Below are 13,722 nucleotides of genomic sequence, written 5' to 3' on the forward strand. Positions count from 1 at the left end.
ATTTTTTTTTTCAATAATTAAAATAAAATAGTATACGGTTTAGGTTCAATTTCTTTTATTGATTTTTAAATAAAAATTAATTAGTATGTCTTAATTACTACATACTTATATAGCATACAAAAATTTATAAAATATTTTTACAAAACTTGAATAGTTAAATTTCAAATTTGAATGTTGGTGAGTGCCTACGAAGAAGTTACTTTTTATGGCAAAAAATGTTGAATAGTTAAATTTCAACTTTGAATGTCAGTGAGTGCCTAGAGAACTTGTAAGTCTAAAAAAAATTTCTCACACATGGAACACAACCTGTAAGCCAAAAAAATTTCTCACAAAAATTTCTCATGCATGGAACACAACCTGTAAGCCAAAAAAAATTCTCACAAAAATTTATCACACATGGAACACAACCAAAAAAATTTCTCACAAATATTTCTCACACATGGAACACAACCTGTAAGCTAAAAAAAAATTCTCACAAATATTTCTCACGCATGGAACACAACCTATAAGCCAAAAAAATTTCTCACAAAATTTTCTCAAACATGGAACACAACCAAAATAATTTTTGACAAAAAATTCTCACAAATGGAACAGAATTTATAAGACAAAAAAAATTTCTCACAAAAATTTCTCACGAATGGAATAGAACTTGTAAGCCAAAAAAAATTCTCACAAATTTTTCTCACACACGAAACGCAACCTATAAGCCAAAAAAATTTATGACAAAATTTTCTCACGCATGGAACACAACCAAAAAATTTCTCACAAAATTTTTTCACGAATGGAATAGAACTTGTAAGCCAAAAAAAAATTCTTACAAATATTTCTCACACATGGAACACAACCTGTAAGCCAAAAAATATTTTCACAAAAATTTATCATGCATGGAACACAACTTGTAAGTCAAAAAAATTTCTCACAAAATTTTTATCACATATGGAACACAACCAAAAAAATTTCTTACAAAAATTGCTCACGAACAAACAGAACTTGTAAGCCAAAAAAATCTCACAAATATTTCTCACACATGGAATACAACCTATAAGCAAAAAACTTTCTCAGAAAATTTTATCAACTTGTAACCCAAAAAAATTTCTTAAAAAAACTTCTCACGCACAAAAACAAACCTAAAAAATTTCTCACAAAATCTTCTCACGCACGGAGCACAACCTATAACCCAAAAACATTTCTCACGCATAAACTCAAAACCAACCTCAACTTTGCAGCTCCAAAAATGTCTTTTACAGTGGCCCATTAGTGGGGCTAGGGTTTGAAGAGAACCTCTGGAGACAAACAACTACGGGATGAAGCAAATGGGAAAGTTAAAAAAAATAATATAAAAAAATGCCAACCACGGGATGAAGCAATTGAGAAAGTTAAAAAAAAAAATAACATAAAAAAATTGTTGGCTCTGCTAATGTGGACAAATGAAGTTATTTTGAACATTAGTTTGACCTGAAGCCCAACTTTGGTATTAAGTTTGGGGAGAAGGCCATTTTGGCCTAAAATTCTCTCCACTTTCTACAAAAATAAAGGAAGAAATAGGGGTCGAAATAGGTGTTGCAACCTAGGTTTCCTGCTATTTAATCAAATGAACAAGAATGACCTCAATAGAAAGTTATGCATTAAATATATGTAATTCTATTTCCTAAACCTTTTTTATGACATAAAACTTTAATTAATAAATTAATTTTAATTATTTTATCTTTAAATTATTGTTAAAAAGATAAAGCCATCGTATCTTAATAAGTCTTTCTTTGTATCTTTTATATAGTCATTAAATATGAAAAAATAAATACTTGTAAGTAAAATTATAAAAAAAAATTAAATAAAAAATCATTATGCATATATTCATCATTATTTTCTTTATATGCTTAAATAAATCCAACTTAAGTATTAATTGTGTTTTCTAGTTCTACAATACAAATAAATTTAATACATGTATTACTATTTTTTCTAATCATTTTTTTGTAGTTTTCTCTACTATTTTTATAAGTTTTGATCCATTTTTATTTTGTTGATATTTTTTGTCAAAATTTTCATTAATATTTTTCAATATATTCGTAAAATCTAACTATTGATATTTTTGTGAAAGCTGATATTTTGATCCTTTTATGAGTACATGTGATAATGGATCAATTGAGAGGAGCATGCATTTTGAATCTAGAATAACTCCATAATTTATGTTAATTCGTGAAAATTCCTAATAAGAAAATCAAAATAGTCATTTGAAATAAAATAATTTTAAAATTGGATATCATGTGAAACATTCTTTTAAAGAGAAATCATATTTGCATCCATCTAAATAATAAAAAAATTTAGGACAAAAATGCTCATCGATGAAATAACCAAACTACCATTAAGGAAAAATACACATTCATCTCCCTCTTTTTCTTCCTCCATTTCTTCTCATTTAATCTCTCCATAACCCTAATAATTTTTTTTGTCTACGACTATAATTTCATCACTAATAATGAATTTGATGCTATGAAAAAGAGATTTTGTCATAGAATATTGTACTATTAAGTTTTCTTTACAAAACTACGTTTTATCATTAAAATTTTTCATTAGTGAATTAACACAAAAAAAATGATGCTCCCACCATATGGCAGGAATTTTTTTTATGATAAAATACACATATTTATGATGAAATTATTTGTCACTAATTTTTTATTTTCAAAGATGAATAAGTTTCATCATCAATGATGAAATAGACATATTTGTGATGAAATTATTTGTCACTAATTTTCAATTTATAATGATAAATATTTTTCATCAACAAATCATCAATCATTTTTTCAAAAATATTTTTATTATTTATAATTATTATTTTGTGATGATATATTGTTGTATTATAAAAAAGTTAATTTTAATTTAGAAAATCATTTACTCTTTTATGACAAATTATTTTGTCATTAAGAGTTTTATTTATTTATTTATTTTTGTGGCAACAATGGTTAGTGACAAAGAATAGTAATACTTTTATATTTTTACAAACATATTTTAGAACAAATATTTTAATATGAAAAATTATTTGTAAGAGTGTGTGTGTGTGTGTGTATATATATATATATATTATATAATTTATTTAACATATATATTATATCAAATATGTATTTCATATTATATCGTATAATGTTTAATCATAACATTTTAATTAAATAAATAAAAGTAATATTAGAAATTTATGTATATTTCATGATGAATAAATATCATTACAATAACATTTGTTATTTTGTAATGACAAAAGATAAAACTTAGACAAATTTAAAATTTGATTTCTCATTTTGGACATGAACAATTTTATTTTTAAATTTAAAATGTTTTTTCTTTAGCATTTTTCTAAAGATAATATGACAATTTTATGAAGTTTGACTTGAAATCTTTAATTTTTTTTTTCTCAATCCTTTATTATCTCATTGATATATCTATGAAAAATAATCTTGATTCAAGATTAGTGTGAAAATAGTTATAATGTTGAATTCAATTAAAAGTATAGTATACATGTTTAACATCAATTTGTTTATAGAAAAGATGATAAAAAGTACTTTCAGAGTTAAAGGTCATGAATTTAAATTACAAGAATTGCAAACTACTAGATATTAGGCTTTTAGTTGCAAATAAAGTTGCAGCTAATATCTTAAAAGTTGTCACTAAAAGATTTAGTGACAATATTTTGATTGTCACAACACTGTCGCTATAAGTACTGTCACTAAATGTTGTGGTTGTCACTTTAAAATGTTGTCGCTAATTATTATAATTTTAATTGTAAGATTTTCTTTGTAGGTAAAAGTGTGTTTTTAATGACAATAATTGTTGTCACTGTTGCAAATTATAATTGCCACACAAAGTAGTCAATTATGAATGTTATGATCATTAAAGTTATGCTTTTAACGACAAGTTTATGTTACAACTAAAAGAAATGTTTTAGTGACAATTTTTTATCACCACTATATACATGCTATACTTTTTACTACAATTTTAAATTGTTGTTAAAGATATATTTTTGGCGACAATTAGTGACAAGTTTATATTACCATTAAAAGAAATGTTTTAGTGACAATTATTTATCACCACTATATATATGCTACACTTTTTATTACAATTTTACATTATTGTTAAAGATGTATTTTTAGGTGCAATTATGTATAATTAGTAAATATGTCTTTTAATTATTATAACATGGTAACATTAATAATGTACATTTAACTTCATTTATACAATGTCACCAACTAAATACCTAGCGACAACTATGTGTCATTGCTAAAAAAAAAATTACACTGCTTATATATATAAATATATATACTCATGAAAGAGAATATGATTGACAATTCAACATTGTCCCTAATTGCGTAAAATAAATAATTTTAAATTATTGAATTTGCTTTTGCATTTCATATGTGTGCTTATCCAAAATCTGCTTATGTGTTAATGATAATATAAAATATTCACTACCAACATCAATTTTATATATAAGTTTTCATACTCAACTCATTTAAATCACCAAAATATATTGTTCAAATTTATATAAAATTAAATCATATGTTTGAGTTGAACACGATAAAAAAAATTCAAATAAAACATAAAATCATAACCAATAACATTTCTTAATGCATAATTTCACATGTCTCTAACTTTCAACAAAAACAAATAAAGAATAAAAAGATTATCAACACAACAAAATATCAAAAATTCAATTAATGCAAAGTCATAAAATAATATCCTCAAACTTAAATTTAATTTAACATGCAATGGTATTGAAATTTAAGATAGGAGACAAATTAATACATATTAAATTTGGTGTATGAAACATCTCTAATTAAAAGCAAATTAAATTGTATTATTTATCAATTGTTTGTTGACCATGTTAACTTAATTTTGATATTATATACAACCAACTCATTCTAACCTATAGCAAGACCAACATTAAATGATGCTAATAGTAGTTGAAAAAAATATGGGTATTCCTCTTAGTACCCCTTGAATAACTAAAAGTCCAATAAGAAACACCCAAAAGGGTGTGAATGGGTCATTTAAAAAATTAAATCAATGTTTATGAATTATAATAACTTTTTCTTATTCCAAGATATTATGGGGATAACCTTTATATTCAAAAAGAATTTCATCCCAATAAAAATATGATTTTTATAGTTAATTAATATCCTAAGATTAACAATATATGTTGAAATATGTTAGAAATAATAATGATAACTACCAACATAACCAACCTAACAAACTCAACAACAATCCCAACAAATCAATCAAAGACATCCTAAGAGAAGTTAGAGATAACAATAATTGGTTATAAGTATAACTACCATAATCACTGATTCGCGCAAGATGATCCAGTCGGGTCATTTAATCAAAAACATTTATAAAACCTATGACCTCATACTAGTGTAGCAAAGCTACTATAGTATAGTGGCTCTAGGGTTAAACTCTGGGATGAGTTTTCATTCTACCAGTGATATACTCGAGATTAGAAATTGAATTTAACGATTTCCTTTATCAAAAACTTAAAGTTTAAAAGAAAATAAAATTTGTTTTGAAAGTGTTTGAAACTAAATTAACATAAACTAATTAAAAATGGAAGAAAGAAAGTTTCTCGGAGCTAAGGATTGCTAGGATCAAGTTTAGAATGCAAAGTGGAAAATTCCGGATTTTCTCCTCGCATTGGGGATTTAACCTATAGTTATTTCCCGAACCGGTATAGGTTTAACAATGAAGATTTAATCCATAAAAGGTCAATAGAAATGGTAGTCAAGGTCCATTAATGGCTTTAGACACTATGGGTCACCTTGAACCACTTTCCAATGGCTCGTACATGATAACTAATGGACTAATATGGATCTAGTAATAAGCATCCACAGAGACCTGAAGCTTACCATGTAGTGGCCATTCAAAGTGATTCTAAGGGATTTAAAGCAAAACTTTTGGATCTAAAAGCCATTTATGAACTTCAACTACCTGTATTTAAGGCACGAGCGTTTTCCACCTTTGCATCTGGACTTTTCACCTAGCTTCCTTCACTCCAAGAAACCAAGAGTTTAGCCTCTCATCCTCTGAGAAAACATCCTCAGAGGTTGTTTGGCTTCCAAGAAAAAGAAAATAGTAAAGAGAAAATAGAAAACGAGAGAGCTCTGTATATTTCTAAGTGTTAAGCATAACACGCGTGATACATGGTTCAAGAGGTGATTTCCACCCCTTATATAGTTTTTACAAAAGCAAAGCTTGTGATTGGCTTGTTACAAGGAGAAGAAAGGAAATTACATCAAAAAATACTTAAGAAAATATCTAAAGTGGAGTCGGCAAAAACAGAGGAGAATTCGCACCACGCATGGGGTGTGCGAAATTTTCGCACACCTGAAGGGGGTGTGCGAATTTCGCACACCATTCGCACACCTTTCGCACAGCTGAGGGGGTGTGCGAATTTCGCACACCATTCACACACCTTTCGCACACCTGGAGCAGTTGTCTTCCGAAGGCCATAACTTCCTCGTTTCAGCTCCAAATCATACACAGTTTGAAGCGTTGGATTCTTGACTTACTGAGCTTTGAAATGGTATATAGTATGTAGAAAATGGACTTCGGGAAGTGCTCCAAAAGTGCCAAAGAAGACTGCAACTACTGTCCTCTGATTTCCTCCTTGCTTCTCTTTGCTTCTCTTTGCTTTTCTTTTTTGGTTGGCTTGTCTTAATGATCCAAAAAGATGTCAAAACACTAAAACTAGCCACAAATATGATTAGAAGTCATTGCTAGGTCCTTAACATGCCAATCGGAATAAAGATGAAGAATTACTACACAAAAGTGCTTAAAACATAATGACTTAAATGTGTAAAATAGCACTTTTTGGGTAGTAATCAATCACTAATCCAATTTAATTAATATCTTCAATTTGAATATACGCAAGAATGAATTTAAGTATTTTAGAGTAACCCTACAAGATATTAGGTTAAAATAAATTAATCTATTCTAGGCAATTCAAATGTAATATCAAAGAGATAGACAATGAAGGACAAGATTTTTTACATAGAAAACCCCCACAAATTGTGGAGATAAAAAATCACAAGGTCTAAAACCTATCAATCAAAATCCACTATTCAAAATCAAGTCGCATAGTTTTACTTTGTCGTTTTACTCTATAGACTAACACTCTAATACCTACAACTTGATCCACGTTTGTGATGTAACAACTACCTATTACTCCTTAGCAGATCCTTCGGTCTCTTCGAAGGAATTACAGTCTTCAATCAACAATTCAAATAATCAAATCCTTTAATAAAATAATAGGAATGGTGTAGTAATAAGGATTTTTTTCACCAAAGAGTACCTTTAAAGAATGAGAAGTCTCTAACAATTAGATCTTTATGATTTCTAATCTCTTGACTCGAATCTCTAACCCTTAAAGGGTTATAAGAGAGGTATTTATAGGCAAAAGCCATAAGGATTTTGGTATTACAAGTTTCCAAATTGGAGTTGGACTGAAATTCATTGAAAATACGTTTCTAAACTCGTTAGGACTATCATAACCGCTTGAGCAGACTTGGATCGCTTAAGCACTCTAATCTTTTGAGTGCTCTAATCGCTTAAGTGAGATTAACCGCCTGAGCACTCTAACTACTTGAGCGTTCCTTACTTTTTGAGAAATCATTTTTAAAAATATTTTAAACTAAAAATGATACCAAACTTTTTATACATCAAATAAACCTTTATCTTCATGGCCAACATCCCACCAATTACATTTAAATAGAAAAACGTTATTCTAACCAAAAAAATCTAAAAGAATTATATCAGTCAAAATACCAAAGTAATTTTTATTCCCAGTTTCATGATCTCTCTTTACCATCACACCACTATTTTGAGTTTTTCGAAGCATCTTATGATCTTCATATGAAAGCGTGAGCCATAATGATGCAACTCTTATATTATGTGACTCTTTTGTCTAGATCTATTACTAAATTAAGAAGTTTTTTATTTACCTGTGCACTCCTTTAATTGTACAATTATGTAACCTATTCAAGCAAATGAATATAAAAATGAAATAAACTAGTGTTATGGTAATCAAGCCTAATAAAAAACAAAAGTTATACGAAACTTACATACTCCTCAAACCATTTAAGGAACCTATATTCATTCCTTTTTATAGTATTTTGTGAACTTTCTTTCTTTATTTTTTCTTCATACTCACTATATAAAATAGATATATTTATAACCTTAAATAAAAACAAAAATAAAGATAAACTAGATAAATAAAGATTATGGTATAAGCAAGAAATAAATCTAGGTAATTGCTATACTTAAGAAATGTCAAAACTTCATCATAATTCTTTATCACATATATTCGAACCTGCTCCCAAACTTTGTCATCAATATATCCACACTTAAATATCAACTTCTTCGTCGGCAACAACCTCGCAACAACTGAAGTGTTGCTCCCCTTTCTCACTCCAACGACTACATTTTGACCAAAGTTCTCATTCGACGACGACACAACGTGAAAAACTGCATCTTCTTCATCTCGATTTTCAATAGGTAGGTCTTCATATTTCTTATTCTCTCTCTGTCACTCACCCTCTTCTTAGTCTCATGCAATCACACCCTTCTCATCTCTTCTTCTATCTTTTTGTTTTTCACTATCTTCAATGTCCAATTTCTCGTAGCTTCAACTACCCACTATTTTTCTTCTCTGGTTCTTTACTTTTTTTTTTCTCACAATAATCTCAAATAAATCCCAACAACAGCATTTATTGCACCCAATAACACTTATTGCACCTAGCAGTAGCACTTATAACATGCACAATGCAATGAGTAATAGTGCATTGTTCATTTAATCATTGCACCAACATTAATTTTTAAATAGTGCACACAACACCATTTTTTAAACAATGTATAACATTATTTTCATATGGTAGTATTTTTTAAACAATGTACCTAGCATTGATCTTTTAAATAGTGTACCCAACACTATTCTTTCACTTTTCCATTCTTTACTTTTATTTTTTAATTGTTGATTTGATATTTCAATTATGTCTTAATATTTTTTTTAGGGTCAATTATATAATGAAATTTGATTATTTTTATTATTATTATTTTTAAGAATGATTTCCTTTTATTTGAAAGCTTCATGAAGAGATTTTGTCACAATCCAAATTTCGAGCGACCCAAAATTTAGCTCATGACCCTAGGTCAAAGGTTTGAGCAGTCAACCAAAATGCTTTGATTTTTTTTTTTCTACACATAATCACACTAGAGCTCTCTCCAACTAACAATCCAATTTATCAACATACTAACCACTATTTAAAAGCAACCAAATATAATAATTATCATTAAAGTCTAGAAATAAAAGTTCACAATTGAGCAAATTAATAAAAATAAGGTATCATTACAAATATATAGTTCATAGTTTACTAATGCAAGTTCCAATATAGCCAACATAACAAATACACTACAATCCACTAGGTTGTTCCAAAATCTCCTAGGGCATCCTAAAGCCCTCATTGCCCCATCGATGGACCCTCGGGAGTCACATGTGCATCTAAAAAGATATAAGAAGAAAGGGGTGAGCATTCCACACTGCTCATTAGGGTGCCTTACACCCAAGGGGTTAATTGGGATTTCTAAGTTCCAAGTGAACACAAAAGAAATGTTTCACCAGCATTGATCAACCCACATATTTTAATTTCTATAATTATAGCAATTCCACAATTTTCAACAATTAAATAAAATGCATATGGATATATGACACATAGTCAGTCATACAATGCACTGTCGTTTCGGGCTTTTACCGAATGATACGCATTCATACCCAAATACACCCCCCATTCAAAGTCTTCCCGAGGTAAATTTTTGGGTATTTCACCCTTCTTAATTCACTTCACACGGGCCTTTACTTTTCATACTTATTTCATTTTTCTTTCTTTTTCCATTTCATGCACTTTTCTCAATTTTTATTTTTTCTCTTCACAAAACCATGATGCAAATGAAATGCAATGAGGTCAATTATATCATTCACAATTATTACAATATCAAATAAAAATTTCCAACTAGTCCAAATATCATTGAAATTACAATCATACCACAATTCCATAATTTTCTAACAACTCCAATAATTTCAATAATTAAATATAATTATTTTCTCCACTCTTAAATTTCCAAAAACAACCAAATAAATTTTCAATAATTCAAATCTCAATTAAACATAATCTATACCAAAATTCCATAATTTTCCAACTACTCCAATAATTCCAATAATCAAATATAATTATTTTTCCACAATAAAATTACCAAAAATATTTCGATAAATTCTAAAAAATCCACATATAAATAAATTATAATTTATACCACAATATCATTTATTCTCAACAATCCCATTAATTTTAGCAACCCAAATGCAATCATTTATCAACAACAACAAAAAAAATTCTCGTCATCACCAAATTTCCAAAAATATTCCCAAATCATCCAATAAAATTTCTTGTATCACAAATATTACCTATTTAACTTCTAACAACAAAATCTATAATTTTTTTTCAAGAAAAAATCATTTAATTAAAGTTTTAGGGTTAAGTTTTTCTATCACAGATCTATCAATTATACCATTAAAAACAAAATCAACCACCTGCAATTGCAAATTTTGGGTTTGAATTTAAGCTTTCATTTATGCATGAATTGAGGACATGGATTTTGAAAGAAGAGGTGAATGATATAAATATCATGATGAAAGAATGCAAAAAAGCTTAGAAGCAATATGAATGTTCAATTATGTCAGATAGTTGGACAAATGAAAAAAATTGATGTCTTATAAATTATTTGGTGAATAGTTCTATTGGCACATAGCTTTTGAAATCAATTAATGCATCTGATATGATAAAAAAAATAAAAAATAGAGACTTGATGTTCAAACATCTTGATGAAGTGGTTGAAGAAATTAGAAAAGAGAATATTGTGCAAGTTATTATTAATAATGCATCTAATTATATGAACGTTGGAATGAGACTTATGGAAAAGAGGAGAAGATTGTGGTGGACTCCTTGTACTGCTCATTGCATAGATTTGATGTTGGAGGAAGTTGGGAAGCTAAATGTTCATGTTAATACACTTTTACATCCTAGGCAAGTGATGAAGTTCATATATGGACATTCTTGGGTTCTTAACTTGATGAGAACATTTACAAAAAAATCATGAACTTATTCGTCCAACATTACATAGTTTGCTACTACATTTCTTACTTTCTAAAGTCTTTATAAGTAAAAATAAGCTCTTATAGCAACGTTCTTCTCTGAAAAATGGTGTTTTAGTATGTGGGCCAAAAAGATAGAAGGTGTAAAAACTCGAAGTATAGTGTTGTCTGATCTAAATTTTTGGTCTCACGTTACTTTTTGTATTAAGACCACTATTCCATTAGTAAGTGTCTTGAGAGAGGTTGATCAGGGGAAAGACCAACCATGGGTTATATTTATGAGTTAATAGACTCAACTAAAGAGAAAATTACACTTAATTGTGAGGGCATGGAGAGGAAATATCGCCTAATTTGGAGAAAAATATACATAAAATGGACTTCGCAACTTCATCAACCTTTACACGCAACAAGTTGTTATCTTAATCCTCAATTGCACTACAAAGATAAGTTTTCTAATGTGGATGAGGTGAGAAAGGGGTTATTTGAATGCATGGATAGATGTTAGATTACCAAGAATGTTTAAAAGTTGACATTCAGTTAGACTCATATGACCAATCAATAGGTGGATTTGGAAACCGTATTGCAATTGATTCTTTAAAATTAAGAGTCTTACAAGTTGGTGGATGCATTTTGAGGGTTCCACATCAGAGTTGTAGAAATTTGTTGTTCGAGTCCTTAGCCTCACTTGTAGTGCTTTGGATGTGAGAGAAGTTCGAACACTTTTGAATTGGTAATATTTCTATTTTTTTATTTTTAGTATATACATTTTTATTCTAATGTTAGAGAACTTTAATTTAATTTCAACATATAAATTTGTTTCTATTATTGTTTGTAGATTCATACCAAAAAGAGAAATAGACTCAAATATAGAAGGTTAAATGTTTTAGTGTATGTGAGGTATAACACTAAATTAAGAAAGCAAAGTTTACAAATGAAACAAAATGTTGATCTAATTTTGGTAGATGAGATTGATTCAGATGATGAGTGGATTGTGGAGAAAAAAAATCCCCTTCTTCCGCTTAATTTTTGTTGGCTTGAAGATAATGGACTGTTTAATATTGATGTCATTAGAATTGTCATCCCAAGACCAAGAGACTCAAGCGTCATTGAACAAAATGTTTTCTTCACATTCCAACAAAAGAAAACATGGTGAATTTGCAAGTACTAAAAATTTGAAGTTATAAATTTTATTAAATTTATTAATACACTTATAATATTTACACCTAATTTACACTTTATGTTAGGTAAAAGTGGAGACAAAGGCAAATGGAAAGAGTTGAATTTGACACCAACTCAGGAAGATGAGGAGTTAGATGAAATGAGAGGGTTTGATAGTACGAACTTTCCTACTATTGATACATTGGATAAGGATGATGATGACATTGGAGAGGATGATTTAAGTTGAAACGTTCTAGTGATATGTGTTGAACTTTATTTGATATTTTGTGACTTGGTTATGGTTGTCTTTATTTTCTATTGTGACTTAGTCATGGTTTGTTGTAAAAGTATGGAACTAGTAAGGTTTTTTTTTATAATTCTAATGGATTATTTTCATGTTTTTAATCTATATTATTTTATTTTTATTTTTATATATTTTAAAATATTTATTAATTATAAAATAAGGGTCTTAAAAGGCTTATGCCTCAACACTTCAAAGCTTATGCCTCAACACTTCAAGGCTTATGTCTAGTCTCATGGGTACAAAAACACCACACCTTACGCCTTTGCCTTTAAAAACTTTGTATAAATCCCCTCACCTTCTCATATTTAAAAAAAAAAATTAAATTAAATTGAATAAAAATCTTGTTAGTTAACATCAACAATAAAATAAGAAAATTTTAAAAAATTAAAAATAAAATTAAAACTAAGGTACATAAAAACTAAATATAATTAAAAACCAAAAAACATTAAAAATTAAAAATAAAATAGGAAAAAGTGAGTTCTGATTTACTAATTTGAAAAAATATAGGAAAAAGAACTTTAACTTTTATAAATCAATTTTATCTTCATCTTTTTAAAAATATTTTAAAATACATTCATTTTTTCATTAGTTAAATATTTATTTCTTGAAATGACATTTTACTTATTAAATTAATAACATCGGTTGATATTTTTTTTTTTTTTGTACCATGAGAACTAATTAAAATAATAAATTTTAAAAATTAAAAATACAATTAAAACTAATAAAACTTTAAAATTAAAAATATAAAAACAAAATATTAACTTTCACTTCACTAAATTATACTAGCAAAAAATATAGATATCGAAAACGAGTTGGAAATACAATAAAAGTCAATTTTTTTAAAAAATTTTAAAGTATTTTTTTGTTTTAATTGTATTTAATTTAATTTATTTTTTTTTAACTATATTTAATTTTTAAGTATTTTAGTTTTAATTTTAAAATTTTCTTATTTTATTGTTGACGTCAACTAACAAAATTTTTATTTAATTTTATTAAAAAAAAATGAGTGAATTTATATAGTATACTATATAAAATCATTATCAATTAGGGAATTACAAATATTTTATCACTTGAGGATCTT

Source organism: Vitis riparia, chromosome 10 (assembly GCF_004353265.1).
Source record: "Vitis riparia cultivar Riparia Gloire de Montpellier isolate 1030 chromosome 10, EGFV_Vit.rip_1.0, whole genome shotgun sequence".
Taxonomy (NCBI): domain Eukaryota; kingdom Viridiplantae; phylum Streptophyta; class Magnoliopsida; order Vitales; family Vitaceae; genus Vitis; species Vitis riparia.